This window comes from Tenebrio molitor, chromosome 7 (assembly GCF_963966145.1).
Source record: "Tenebrio molitor chromosome 7, icTenMoli1.1, whole genome shotgun sequence".
NCBI lineage: Eukaryota > Metazoa > Arthropoda > Insecta > Coleoptera > Tenebrionidae > Tenebrio > Tenebrio molitor.
Genome location: NC_091052.1, coordinates 19,287,322 through 19,303,397, shown reverse-complemented (window position 1 = coordinate 19,303,397; position 16,076 = coordinate 19,287,322). Strand labels below are relative to the sequence as shown.

The window sequence follows — 16,076 nt, the reverse complement described above, 5'->3', positions numbered from 1 at the left end:
CGCTGTGGATAAGTATTTGTTATCTAAGATTTCCCGAACGTCTCTACTAAAATGCGGTGGAGCACCATCATCTTGGAACCAGTCAGTGAATCGATACGCAAGAGTTGTTGAGGAAATTCAAACGTTCCAATCTAAAGCGGGGAATTCGAAATTTTAGATCCATCATACTCATACATACCAAACGATCACCCAATAGCCCAGCCCACCAATTGACGGAAAACCTGGGTTGAAAACCTCTAGGAAATAACACGCTGTCCAGATATGAAGGTTGTGATAATTGAAACAACCTTGCCGACAAAATATCAGAAAATAATATCCGTGACAAGAAGTTTGGATCAGCATCGTTTTGGTTGATTAGCCATAAGCAGAATTCTCACCGAATTGGATAATCCTAATGGTTTTATGATCAGGATGGTTTTCTCTTGGTTTGGTACTTCGCGCGCATTTCTCCCACATTGTCCAAAAATAACAATCATATCTACGTACTCAGAGAAAGAATACGTATCAAATGGTCATCCTACCTTGATGGTGCTCAACTCTGATTGATCAAGTTTAGTTTTGTCCATTTGTCAATTAATTGTCTACTTGACAATACCTATCAAATAATTTTTTAAAATGTCATTGAATTTTGACGCTCGTAAGAAGGTTTCGCACTATGGAAAAATTGTAAAAATGTGTCAATTTTATTCTGACATTTTTTTTGCAACCAACTGTAGGTACTTCCCCCATGAAATTAAAGGACACTTATCTGTTAAAGATAACAACCTCGAAGTATAGTCCAATTTTTACCCTTTTGAGGTGACGTCATGATTTCCTTCCTCGCTTTCTCTCTATTGAAACGACATTAACAGAAAAAAACAAAAAAAGCGGCACGTTTATTTATTGTTGGTTACTTTGTGGTTATTTTATGCTCCTGTTAATTTAACAATTTTTAATTTCTTTCACTTATTACATTGATTACAAACATAACCTTTCGAAGCAATTGTCAACAAATTTTAAACATACTTAATAGTTATTTATGATCAATTCAAATTTGTTTCTGATCCCAGCTAAAACGTGAAGTTACTAGATAATGACGTCATCGCAAAAGGGTAAAAATTGGACTAGACTATTTTAGCTGTAGCTGTAAAGCAGGTGTTTATTGTATTGATACCGATCGTATAAATGTTTTGTTATGAATGGCAAATCATCATGGCCCAACAAATTTTCATAAATCAATAAATCATTTCAAAATATAACCTTAAAATTCTATTTGACTTACAAATGTAGTCTCTTCTCTTTTAAAGCGTTTTCTACAGATCCTCATATAATTAGATGAAGGTTTTCCCATTAATTTCTCATGCTTTCCTTCTCTCTAGTCGATCTTTAGAACCAAAAACATTTTCGATGAAAACATATTTTGGTTTTACGCCACAACGTGGAAATAAATGGAAACATGCACGTGTTACAGCCAAAAACACTACAATTTATTTTGTCGATCTTGTTTTTAGTCATTTTTAAATAATAAATTTCAATTAAGCCGTCGTTTTGTTTTAAAAACACAAACCCCTTGAATAGCCACCGACTTGAGTATGCCTTGTAATTAGTTCATATAATTCGCCCCAGATGTCTCACTGTTAACTGAAATCGCCAATAGAAGTAACTGGTATAACATAATTGTCAGACTTTCTAACATTCGAATTTTGTTATTATCACGTAAAAAATTAATATTTTTCTCAAATGTTAATTAAAGAGAAACAAAAATAAAACAATTTTTATATCGAGTCTCATCAGTGTAGAACTCGAGGGAACAAAAATATTATCTGTTTTATGAACATCACCCACTTCAGCGAGTTTTTCATAGCATTAAAAAATTGTGTTAAAAAAATATAAAAAAGCAATTCAAATCCTTAATTAAAATTTATCAAACAAATTTCGTTATCAAAGATTTTGGATTTTGGTGCACACTTGGAAACTTAATAAGATGCAATAGATACCGCGTACGATTTTTACGACTGCTTTTCTTAAAATAGATAAATTTACTACTCATATCCCCACATTTCATTTCTTGATGAAATACAAATACTTATAATAAAATAATGTAATCACTAGATTTTCTAAATGTACTCGAATTAGCTTATTGTTTGATTTTATTAGAAAAGAAACACATACGTACGCAAGAATACAATGTATACCTACCACGACAAATAACGTTATTGTTAATTCATAAGGATTTCACAGGTGTTGGATTCATAAAAGCCGACCCGTTAGGCGTTCTTATTAATAAATGAAAATACACAGAACGGATTCCATTTACTCGTATTTAACTGAAAAGTGCCTATAACTTATAAATAAACAAGCTATAAACGTGTAAAGCTGGAAATCTAAAAGTGGATTCATTGTGTACGTACACATATGTATGTAGGTATACCATTTCTAGTCTCTTTCATTAAACCAAGGCACAGATGCGTGGCTTCAAAAGAGGCAAAGCAAAGATAGGTTCATTAGAGTAGTAGTTAGACAAATAGATTTTTCCGGAAATAGTCTTGGAAACAACATTTTCCTGCTTATTTACGCGCAGGAAAATTGAATTTTCCGGACTAGTACTGTAAAGACTTTACAAGACGCAAAATAAATTTTTTCGATTTTTTTACTTTGTAACTATAGTTGCCAACAAAATTGATAAACTTGATTGTTGTGGAATTTGTACGATTTTTACGATTTCCGGAAAAATGTTATACAAAACACGTCAGTAAAATCTCTTACTTGACTCGGAGCTTTAAAATACTCGGCACAAAGGGCTTCGTATTTCAATTTAGCTCCTCTTCACTAATGTGAGATTTTCCTGACTTTAATGTAAATAACCATTAAAGTAGTTGCAATTCGAAATAACAATAATAGGAAAATGCTGCTCTACGAATGTACGTTCCATTTAATAAAATTTTTGGGCAAGGTGTCGTTTAGAGAATTCTTCATTTTATGTGGGACGAATCTTGTACTAAAATAATTAAAGCTGAAATTAACATTTCGTATAAGTTTTTCTTCTCGAAGAAACATTAATAATTTTTACCACCCTACAGAGACTTCGATCTCTAATTAGGAAAAACCCAACCCCAAGCTCGGATTTAATTTCTCAATGAATTCTGTAATTAGCTGCTTTACTTGCCTGGAGAACTGCCAACAGGTTTCAAGATTTCTTGATAATCTGTTAAAACGCAAATGAGAAGCAGGCCTAATAAATTACAGCCGGGTTGCGACCACTCTTGATATTTACTTTGTTTATTAGAATAGACCTCATTAGCGACGTTGCAACGCAATTCTTCTGTTGTCTAGACTGTCGGGCTACTTAACCGCCACCAAACAGCTGAACGTCTCCGTGTAAAACACGACAATGGATTGTTAAAAAGAGCAGCGTTAAAACTCCACGTGTCTGCGTTATTTTTACACGAATCAATAAAAAACACAACCAGCGAAGATAATTAAATGGACAGGCGGAGTACACAAATAAATTCGAGAAAACCGGGACCTCCCTCCTGGTACCCAATACGAACGACTCAACCTAGGTCCGTGTCGATATTATATTTTATTAATTAGTCAAATAAACAGACGGCTTCATTCAAGTTTAAAAGTAAGATGGTCTACAACACATCGATTCGGCAGTCACGCAAACCACCTAGGTTACCCCGCTCTAACACACGCACCCCATTTGCCCCAGCCTCGACCAGACACAAATTATTTTGTATGTGACCTGATTTTGACCCAGTTGCACACATCACTCTAATCTCTTCTACTTCTATTGAATCGACTGATCAATTTTTTCAATGGAAGGGAAAACGCCAAAGCCAAAGTAAGGACGTCGGGGATTTGGAGGGTAATAAACGCCACCATTGTCGACAATTCGGAAAAAGTGCCAACAACCAAATTAATAAACCCACTCCACCGTGCGTATTGATTTTATTATGGATGAATCATGTGGTGCATTGGGACTGTTTTAAACAAAAACGCTGCCAAGTCTGTTCCGTTTTAATCGAAGTACGATGGAAAAAATAATTGTCCGTTTTAATTTGCTGGCAAGCTTTCAGTACGACTATTTACAGCTGATACATCTTTTCCACCGGGTCTCAAGGAAGTGAAGAGAAGTTCCTTGAGCGTTGCGTAAACCGAATGGCATACTTCACTACAACTATTCCCTGAGACACTGCTTTGTGCCACACAGGTCACTAAAACTAAATCATCACTGGCTTCTCGTACAGGATTGGGCCTTGTCATCAGATGCAGAGAGAGAGACAGTGTGTTCGTCGCTCGCAAATATTCAAATTATGTGCTATTAGTTGGGCAGAGTGCCATGGTGGAATTGAATGTGGGCATGCAACTTAGGGAGACCATCCTGACAAGCTCCGTATCACAAATTGTCTATCGACACGGAATATTTTATCCGAGACGATTTCCTTGATTTATGAGCCAAGTTTATTTGTTTACAGCCGGTGTGGAAGGTCCGGAGCCTCGATTCTGTACGGACCACGAAAGGATTAAATTCGAACCTTGTTTACCCAATTCTTGCTCGCAGACTTGATTCAGGCGGTGTGAGTAAAAAGTTTGTTGAATAACAATGGCCTGGTATTATTTTTTAATATTCAAGGGGCGCACGTCCCAGTTTAATGAATATTCACCGTTCGAATAAAGCTGTACGATTTGCATGAACATTTAAACAGCCATTTACAAACGTCGCTGAATCTAGTCTGCATAAAAACGCTTAGTTATGATATTTTGAATAAATTTCATCCGAGGCTACGAAACAGGAGGGCTACCTGATCCGTTAGCCCCTAATGATTTTCTCTTCACCCATGGACTAGTCGGAGTGTCGCCAGAATTTTTGGCGCAGTTTCAGATCAATGAAAAGTGGTTGGCCAGGCTTGCGTTGCGGATAAATAGACTCTCATAACTTCCATATTTTATATTCATTCCATACAGCACCGTTCCCAATTTTCAATTGGAAACCTCGTTGCCCTTCCGGCGTGGTCCAATTTTTCCACTCGAGAAAATCCTCTCGCACAAAACTAACATCAACTTCATTAATCTTATTACGTTTTCTTCATTCCTTTGCCTCTCCATTATTTTACATTTATATTTACACTTCTGAGCTCCTTTAAGATGGTGAAAATTTATGCTTGTGGGTTCATACTCCGCCATACACACTTGCCTCTTGCCTTCTCTCTTATAAAAACGCCATGTTTTATTTCGCACCCTCTAAACAAAATGGCTTCATGCATCACTAAGGCTTCCAAATCCCGGAGAACTGTGGCATTTGACGGGCAACAATAGCAGGTCTAGTTGTAAAAGTGAAATTTTAAGGACACAAAAGCGCAGGAAATATTTTAAAAGCTTATCATGCGAGTCGCAGGAAAATGGTTGTGTCGCATTCACTTTATTAAAGGAGTAGGCGCGAGAGGATCCCTACAAATACCCAACAAACACATTTGCCTTTTATCGGATTCGAAATGTGTAAATACGAAATGTAAACTTGATGGCCGATATTTCTGCACAAAAATAGATTAGGGGAGGTGCCGGACAAATTCTTTTCATAAATATTAATAAAAGAGGATTCCTGCGATCAATCTCCACTGTATTCGACTATAGTCGAGGCTTTTATCGCGTCCTGCAACATAATTTATAGTTGGCCGAGATCGGGATTGACCCTAATAAAAAATTATGGTGGTTGAGACTCCACTTACTCATCATACAGAATATTCACATTTAGAACTCCTCACATGCACAGCACGAGTCAAATTCTCGGTTGTGATCAAGAATAATTTTATTCGTGAACAAGTTATAGAATTGTGCAGTACGAACAATGTATTTAAAGCAATGTATTGAAGATGAGTGAGTGACAGCTGAGAATTTGTAAATCATATCTATTTCAGATGTTTCCAAATTTACATAACAAATAGAGTCGTTATCGAAGATTCCACATTGAGATAGATACCAGAGTGTAAGACAAAGGTTTAAATTTATAACAATACGTCTGGGGAGAAACAGTACTGTTAAGAACAATGAACACCGAAGCGGAGCCTTGCAGCGCACCGTTCGGAAACACAGAAACTTTACCGCCGCGACAACCTAATCTAATATTGACCTCAGTTGTGATCTAGTTTCTTGGCAAGTTTCGAAAAGTCTAGACGTACGAATTTACCGAACCGTCTGCCCTACAAGCTTCCAATTCAATTCAAATATTCGAAATTTGTCCTCCGGCGTAGGATCCCCCAGGATCAGCTGTTGAGTCAGGTAAAAGTGGTAGTGAAAATAGCGCTAATGATAGTGACAGGTCGAAGTTGCGTGTCCTTGACCGGGTTTAAAATTAACAGCACTGGGGTAGGAAAGACGGCAGCCAAGTCGTCGAACACGCGACTGCAGAACTTTTACGAAAGCTGCATAATTGTGAACCACCTGATCGGATCGATCGAAATAAGGATCGGGGCTCGAAGCAGACAAAGAGGCGATAAAAATTGTCATTGCAATATAATTTTTTATCGTGAAGTTCGGGAAAATATCGGCGGAGGATGTCGGCAGGACGGCGCCGGCGAGCATTCTAACGGCGCTCCACGCAGAAAACTTCGTCCATTCCTCCTTGCACAAAAATCTACTCGGTAGATAAATAAAGGCAGCAATTATGTTTTGACGACTTTGTTTGCGCAGCTCTACACCGGCGAGACCCTCTTTTAAACTTGCCCACTAAAGAAACCGGGGAAACCTTTGAAGCTGGCGTCTTAAGATAAAAAATGTATGCCGGATTTTCTTTCTTAATGTAAATTTATATCAAGGAGTCCAACTATCTGACCTAGCCGAAATGTTTCACGAAAAGTGAATAGAAAATCATTATGTGGAATAATTAATAAAAACACAAACTAATAAGTAATAATCTATAGGGCACGTGTATTGTTGGTTGCATCACAGATTTTGTTAGGCTCATTATTACGTGTTATTAATTCAAATTAAATTGATTGAGTTAGTATCGTTAACATCAACGTTTGTAGCTTTCAGTGATGGCTTAAACGAAAGGTCAAGATTCTCACTGCCATGCCATATCGATTGTTATGATGCTAAAGCTACAGCAACCCTAAACATGCGTACGAATTACAAACAAGGGTTCGTTTGCTTGACAAGTCTTTGTTTTTGAGGATAACTGACTTATTCACTCGAGAATTCACTTTTGTGGAGAAACTTAATCTCCGACAACTTCATTTGAGTTGAAGCCATAAATAAAAATTACGAACGTAAGCTTTGGGACTAAACAAGAATTGCCTCCAGGTCAGACAGAAATCTTTGGAGCACAAAGAACTACAATATAACATTTTCAATTAAAGTGTCCGTACAAAGAGTCAGGGAAATCCAATAATTGCAATACATAAAAATATCTCCTCTTTCTTAGTGCAAACATTTTTCAATAGTGACACATCCTGCGCTTTGGGATAAGATACAACTGGACCGCAATAATAACTTTTAATTAAGGTTGTAAAATTGTTTTTTTTCGAAGGGCTTCTGGTGTAAAAATGATGCATCTATCTTCATTATAATGTCGTTAAAGCCGGTGGCGTCCATTTAACTTTTATTCCAAGAAATACGCAGTTTTATTTATTACCTTATCTCGTCGTTGTAGAAATTCGTGTAATTAAAACTTAATATAAAGAAAAATTTAAAGAGCCGAGACTGTTCGAGTCGAGTAATTAAAATTTTAATTAATGCAACATGTAAAAAAATACCATGTCGGCCCGCGAGAAACAAAATTAATACATAATAATTATTATTTTGACTCCGAGCAATTAATTCATCGCGTTACTTCCTTCAAAAGACGCGACCGCAGTGCGTCAAGACTTTCAACTCAAAGATACAGAATTTTAACAATTAACCAGTTAAATAACGTAATATCTCCGGGTTTCGTGTTTGAAACTCCATTATAATTTTCATTATTATTCGATTTGATTCAAATAAGAACAGTGCGGTTTTAATTAAGCTGCTTATAATTAATTATAACTTTTCCAGCAGGGAAAGGGGTGCTTTCTGCGTGCGGCAGCTAATCTAGAGGAAAAATTTTCAGAGTTGAACGTCACGTACGCTAACTTACGAGTATAATGAATAGCTTCATATACAGCTACAATTTACAAAGAATCGATACAAGATGCCGATGTATCGAATATATGGAGTAATATATATTATTTCTGGAAAGGTCACGTCTTTGTTTGTACAGCTGCAATTGCACCACACGTCGCCATACTGTTGTAAATAACTTATGGGCGTGATCGCCACTAATTTACACCGCAATACACACAAATTAATTAAATAATTACGATAGAAATTTTAAACATATTCCATCATGCTCCTGTTTTTCATCATTTTTAAATAAATCAGGACAGTGTGAAAATGGAGAGACTAAAAGACACCGTTGTCTAGACATAACGAGTCTCCTACCGCTTTTAGCCCGTCTTTCTTATTTTTTTTTTTTTTTAGAATATTTGACACATGCATAAGGAGTCTTAAGAACCACTGTCACGCAGACAGATGGCGCCCATGTATAATGAAGTCAAGGACGACTGTGGTCCTTAAAAAAGATTTAATTTACAAGGAATGTAGGTTATACGGGAATGACAAAATGTGATTTTCCTGAGACCGGAAACACACGACATACCACAAATATTAATCAACGTCGGCGTAATTTGAACTTTTTTAGGGACAACTCACTAGAAAATCCATTTCTGGCAAAGTTACAATTTTCAGAGTTATTATTAATCCGACGAAAACTGTGACTCTTTTGGAATTTATTCTGCTTTTAGTGCAAATGGTGTTGGAAAAAATGAGCGCAAATCGTGGAAAACAAATTGTTGTTGCCTCCAGTTTTCACGGATGCAGACTTGACCATAAATAACAAGAAAAGTTTTTATGAAATCTATTTATTTAAAACGCTGTTGTGGAAGTATTTTTGCATGGAACGAAAACTAATTTAAAAGAGACGTTGGCCAAGTGAAATTTTTCGTAGGATTACCAGCATAAAAACAACATCCCTGAAGATAAGCGGAATCCCCCATGATAGCCGCATATAAATCACCCTGTATATTTACATACACGTGAGGTATTATTTTCGAAATCAATAAATTTACTTTGGCGACCGGTTTAAGTGAACCGGGTGCTGTCAATGCGGTGTGAATTTTGATGAAAGAACAATAACCCCTCGGAGATGCGAGAAATCGGTACGATAATATAATGACGTAATTAAACGTAAATAAAAATCGAGACACTTGCCAACGTTCGAAAACACAACAATATTTTCTGTGGATAATTCACAACTTATTTTTGCTGCCGATAATAATCCAGTAATGGTCGGTTGGTAAAGCTAGAACTTGGACGAAACAAAAGTAATTTAGTCAAGTTTTCTCTTAGGAACATTATAAATTCTTAATAAAGACATTTAAGTACCGCTCGTTCCTTTCAAGTTCTGCAATAATTCTTCGGTGGTAATTTACACAAAGTCGGCTCTTGTTTTTTGGTGAATAGTTTTTGGCCCGAATGGTGTGCGTTAAAAATATCGATTGCCGTGGTTGATCAATAAATTTCGTGAAATATTGAAAGTCAAAGATCGGTCCAGGTTATCCTCGGCCAGGATAATGTGCGAAAGTGACTCACCTTCACGTGTACGTCATCTGTGGAAAAGCGGCATTAGTTCCATGTAAGTTCTCAGTATTGCGCGGACACTGTCTAACACGCGTTTTGTGTGATGTACCGGAAAAGCACTGAGGGAAAACTAGGAAACACTGTGGTGGAAAACCGCTCCGAGAGGTAGAGTCGTGGCGCTCGCGCCGTCGAGCCGATATACCTTGCACTCTGTCCACCAAGACTCTCCCGACTGACACAACGCTTTCCGTGTTAAAATAATTTCGTGCTATTTTTGTCATATACGATGTGTACCTACAATAAAGCTATTTTGATAGAGAAATACGGCGACCACTGGTTGACGTACAGTTTATTTTCAAGCTGCTTCTAGCCGCTTATTCCGTTGTCTAGACGAGGCTTAGGTAGATGTGGGGTTGCTCAGACTCGCGCCGATACTTTCCAAACCGGCAAACACCCCTATACGGTCACCTAAATTCAACTCATTACGGAAATATTTCAATAAAGCCCGTTGAATAATACAAAAACGACTTAAAACGTAACGCTTTTTCGCGAAAAGAGGTCAGAAATTATGTATAACTCGATTGCAACTCAAGAAGTCATGGGACCAGAGGAGGAACTAGGTACTTTGGCGCTCTCGCCAAGTGTAGATGTAGCATTTATTTTACAGATGAAGACTATGTGGTCTATACTTTCTAATGATGAATGATAATAACTCCAATGATATTTACAATCAGTCAAGATAAACCATTTTTAAGGCAGCAGCCTATGACTTCTTAAAACGGCTCGCTATTCTTGAAAGAATTTTGAAAGAGTCCAACATGTTTTTTTTTAAAGGTTTTCAGACTCTTTGCACAGATGTGAAATAAATGTTCGCGATCGTAAATATTTAAAAAAAATCATTCGTATGTTTTTAATTCGGATTTTTTTTTTATCAGAGAAGACACAAAGAAAGCAGAAGAGCAGATTTTTAAATTGACTGTACAGAGTCCCCTGTCTATTGACTCGTTGACCATTCGAAGAACTTTATAAAACCACTTTGAATCGGAGTTCCTTTTATTGTCTGATTCCGGGCGTGTACAGTTGGTAAAATCAATAGTATTGGCCAAGAACTTTCAAGTTTCTGTATTACCATAAAATGTTTTATGTTAACTTTGATGGCATATCTAAAAACATTTACTTTGTTACTGATCTCAGCTTTGAGATAGATCAAACTTTTTTTTTTAGATTTTTATTTTATGCTTTTAAAGAGGAACCAAGTTCAAAAATGTGTCGTTAAGTTTGGTTTATGAAGCATATATGCAGCGTTTCTTTTTAGCTTCTTGCAATAATCTCTTAGCTTATTCCATTTCTCTCGACACTGGTTTTCTAAAATGTGTGAATAAAATATTCATTATGTTCCTCGAGAACTTTTCTCACCATACTAGAGAAAAAGCCTGAGGGTAAATAAAGTTACAACCACAGGTTCGAAGAGTTTAAACATTTTCTCTGTAAATTATTTTTCATAAAAAGAATAATAAATTCAGTGCTTTTATGATTTGGCATTACAGACTTATTACCTACTTACTTTGTCTCTTTCTGAGATATATGTTGTTTCTGTAATATGTTCAATGGTGCTATAGTTAGTCGCCTCTCTAGTAAGTGATCATGAATTGAACAACATTTACACAAATTTTTTCACGAAATGTCAAAATTGTTATTAATAAGAAAGTGAACAGAAAAAGCAAAAAGACACATATTTAAACTAACTGAACAACATACACTGTGTATTAAGTCGTTTACCATTGGATTAGTAAGGTTATAAAATCACATTTAAATTCATTGTCTAATAATAATAATTTAATACTGGACAGGTGAAATTGATAAAATCAGTATTTATTAGCCTACTAGTATATTCTGCAAAGAATATTCGCAGATTTCGTATTTTCTCTAAGTTTATTTGTAAATGACATTCTAAGATTTTTAATTAAGTTTTCTTGAAACTTGAAAAATTATCAATAACAAAATTATAGTTACGAATTAAGCACAATGTGAGCCAATACATACCGGGTGTAGAATTGGTTTACGAGACAGGATTTTACATGCAAAAATAAAGAGTTTCAATTTCAATTATTGGCTCCCCCAACAATTTTATGGCAAAATTGTTAAAATGAAAGTTAGAGAGAATTAAAATTGCGGTCTAATTTCAATCTTAGTTTTATTCTAGCATCTTCTGGTACTGAAAGAAAGGCAAGAAAAGAGTTAACACAAAAATCCTAAAAAGTACTACTAGGCATGAAATTTTATTTCTTTCTTTAGATGGTATTATGGAGGATCTTCTTTAAGAAACTTCCAAGCAACATTTGCTTCAGGTTCCCAGACTGACCAATTTCAGCCATAGAAACAATTCGAAGAATTGGAGAGAAGTTTGAACATTTAATGGAAGATACCTTTTCATTCGTCCTGTAGTCCTGTACGAGTTCATTTGAAGGGCAGATCAAAAGAAAATTAAATAATAGTGAAACCACCCGACAAATAATTTTAGAAGTCAAATTTCATTGCTAGTACTGCTTTTTAGTATTTTTGTCTTAACTCCTTTCTTGCTTTTCTTTCAGTACCACAAGATGGAATTAGACAATACTTTTAATTCTCTCTAACTTTCATTTTAACCATTTTGCCATAAAATTATTAGGGGAGCCAATAATTGGATCTCCTTATTTTTACGTGTAAAATCCTATGTCTCGTAAACCAATTCTACACCCGGTATAATATCCTATAACACTTGACATAATCAATAATATTCTGATCTTTCTGATTCCTCGGGCATTGCTTAGCAGTGGTATAAACTGGACGTGCCAAAAGTTTAGAATAATGGAAACATTTTCTTTCCGGATAGTTTTTCAAAACTAGCCGACAAGTCATGCCACTTTTTGAAAAGAAATATATTCCGGAAATTTTTATTTTTTTGTCCAGTTCCGTTTCCGTGCAAAGATGTCATGGCCATTTTTTAAAATGGCAACTCCCAATATGCGGATTTGGATAGACTATGAAATTCTGATTTACGACAATGCTCATGTATGTACAGTTAATTTAAAAATTATAGAATACACCTAATTTTCTATAGTGTGAAATGCACTTAAATTTTTTGTCAATGATCAATGTCAATTTTGACAAACAAAATGGCTAATCTAACCGAAAACGCGAAAGTGCTCATTCTTTCCAAATTAGAAGAAGGGTAGTCGATCATAACATCGCGTAGAGCACCGTGCAGAGGAAAAAACAGACAATAATATGGTGTTCTAAAATATCTGCGACGTTTTCTGTTGTCAAACCTACCTAACCTATTTAAAAATATGACGTTCTTTCAAAAAGGCTTCTTTACATGTGGAAAAATCTGTAATAAATTCACGTGTTGATTTTTTAGTTGTACTCTATAATTTTGAAATTTAACAGTACCATGTATCTTTACACTGTTTCTGGGTTTCGTTTTTAAAGGCGAAAGAGTATGGCAGTTAAATTCTAATTTTACAGCAAAATTTCGGTTGAATTTGGAAAAAAAAGGATATTTTGTTTCGAAAATAGGCATTTTGGACGATTTTTTAGTTTATTGTTTTCATTTGTTAATCTCAAAATTATATTGCTGACATTGAAATATCAACACTCAACTATCTTATTCTTATTAAAGAATTTGTTTTTTATGGAAATTGCTTCCGTTTTCGCTCTAAAAAATGTATATCTCAGGAACCATCAGTCCAAAGATCATACATCGTACTATTGCAGGCAAAAAAAGTGGGACATCAAATTTCTGTCAGTTTTGAAAAATTCAATGTAGTTCAAGCTTTATTGCCATTTTTTCTGAGACTATTCCAGCTGACAGTTTAAAAATTTATTTTATACTCGTATTTTCCTTTTCCAAATGCCCTCTTCTTTTGATAAAGGTAGATTTTGATTGGAACTTTGCATTAAATAAATATTCACTACGTGCTTACTTACAATCATTCCCTACAACCTACAATACTTAATGACAACGTCAATCAGTTCAAAGTAGAGTTAGAATCAGATAAGGGTTATTTCATAAATCAGAATTTAATTGTCTATCCTAGAAAAAAATGGGCATTGCTATTTAAAAAAAATGGCACGTTACGTCATTACGTAAAAACGGATATGATAAAAAAATATTTCTTCCAAAAAAATTGAAATTGACCTGTCACAGTTATTTTCAAAAAAACTTAACGATGTAGTGACACAGTTTAAATTCAAATCCCTGGTACCGCCACAATAGCGCGCCAAAAACAAAAGTACCTACTACCGGATAGACTATAGTCCAATTTTTACCCTTTTGCGATGACGTCATTATCTAGTAACTTTACGCATGTTTGAGCTAGGATCAAAAACAAATTTGAATTGATCATAAATAACTATAAATGTGTCAAATTTGTTGACAATTGCTTCGAAAGGTTATGTTTGTAATGAATGTAATAAGTGAAAGAAATTAAAAATTGTCAAATTGACAGGAGCATAAAATAACCTCAAAATAACCATCAATAAATAAACGTGCCTTTTTTTCTGTTTCTGTCGTTTCAATAAAGCGAAAGCGAGGAAGGAAATCGTGACGTCACCTCAAAAGGGTAAAAATTGGACTATACGACCCTCAGTTTTTGGCGAACCTGTGGAGAGCGGGGGTGAAGCGTGTGGAGAGTAATCCATATTTTTAAAACCGTAATCTGAACAATGAATTAATCCCACTATCGTCCCGTGTAGATATTTTGTGTCCCCTTGAAGAATTACACGTTTCAATCCACATAGGGTAAATTAATCCGCGTTCGTTGTTTTTTTTTTCGTGCCAGGACTGTGTTGTTGAGGGTATGTTTGTAGATATTATTTTGTTTAGTTAATTTCACAAATTAGTACCCATCGTCTGACTCACGTGCGTCCATTTTTGCCACCATTTTCTAGCGGCACTTTACCCGCCATTTTAGTTTAGCCCAGGTTTAGAGCAGGTGGCGTTACTTATGTTGTTACTTATGCTTGTGATATTGTAATCTTGTTCTGTTGAATTACCCTCGGTTTCCAATGTGTCGCTAAGGCAGCACCGCTAGGTTTCGGATGAGTCAGAGATGCAATGTTGTAGGTACGACCTTATGGGAGCTAGTTGACATTCAGGTGGGGTTAGCTAGTAAAGTAACGTAGGGGAGGAGGACCTAGACCTTACTCATGCGGCTCTGGGATGTAAACGTGAAGCCCCGCGGTGGTTCTATACCTCGTGGTTTGTCGGTAAACGGTTGGTTGGGGAAGGCGGACCTAGGTCTCACTCATGCGACCCTGGGATGCTAACGTACAACCCCGAGACGGTTCTATCACCTTGTACCTTGTATCTTGACCGTCTGTTTAATAATTAAGCATAGGATTGTCATTAATCGAGTTGTAAAAGATTAGTAATACCTGGGATACGGTTTTGAAGAGGGTTTTTATCCGTCCCTGTCTGTGATAACTGCATTATAATTTTGTTGGACTACGTCCACTGATAGAATGCACTTTTTTAAATATCCGTAGATAACAAAAATCCCCAAACCATAACATTAAAATATTAACAAAGTATCATAGATTGTGTTGGTAGTATCTTGAAACATTCGCGCCACTGATTCTCATTGGTTCTTATGAAACCCAGGCGAAAAATAAATTATATGACATTTCAAATTTGAAATTGTCAGTGCTGTCAAGTGATTTAAGCATTTAGATTTGCGATTTTTCATTTTTAGAGCTTTGTTTTGCGTTCCTCTGGTTTTAAAAGTTATTAGATTTGATCGTGTTGCTGTTTTGATTTCCTCCGTTGCGATTTTTGTTGATTTCTTTGAATTTGTGAAGTGAGTGCGTGCCTTAAGAATCTCGCATAATGAACACTTTAAGTGACATTACAAACATACATTAAATAATCTCTTGTTTGTTTTAGCCATTTCCGAAAAAAGCTGGATATTTTCATTTCAGTAGCCAGCTTTTTTCGGAAATTCGAAAATGTTTTGTGCGTTGCATTTTTAAATCCGTCGGGCACATTATCACTCTTGAAATACCCTGTATTAATAAAACCTAATATATTACCCCTGATATACTGAAGTTTTCTTTCGTCTTTCCTAAGTGCAAACATGCAGAATAATAATAAAACATCACGTGTAAACCTGTTCTTTCATTTTTTTATATTTCGCGCCGGATCTATTTCTTATAGCGTAGAGTGAACACTTTTAGTAACATTTATGTCAAGCAATCTATCAGTGGACAGAGTTTACCCTTTTTTTTGTAACCTTTAATTAGTATTTTTTTGTCATTTACTCGGTGCTGTGCGTTTTAAGTGTTGCCGCATGAATATTGTTGTCTGGATTTGCAATGGCCTCAGCTACATAGTTAATTTACTTTAATTCGTTAAACTTAATTCCCGTTATTTTGGATTCATTTCATTTGTTCGTCGG

General features: G+C 35.7%; 1 protein-coding gene across 24 annotated transcripts in view; it reads right to left on the bottom strand.

Annotated features, from left to right (window-relative positions):
• pHCl-1 (pH-sensitive chloride channel 1) overlaps positions 1-9,883 on the bottom strand; it is a 106,384-nt gene extending 96,501 nt beyond the window's left edge. For all 24 annotated transcript variants that reach the window (XM_069053306.1, XM_069053307.1, XM_069053305.1 and 21 more), the window contains exon 1: positions 9,652-9,883. The gene's annotated coding sequence lies outside the window, so the exon portion shown is untranslated. The remainder of the gene's footprint in view (positions 1-9,651) is intronic.
• Between the last annotated feature and the right edge of the window lie 6,193 nt (positions 9,884-16,076).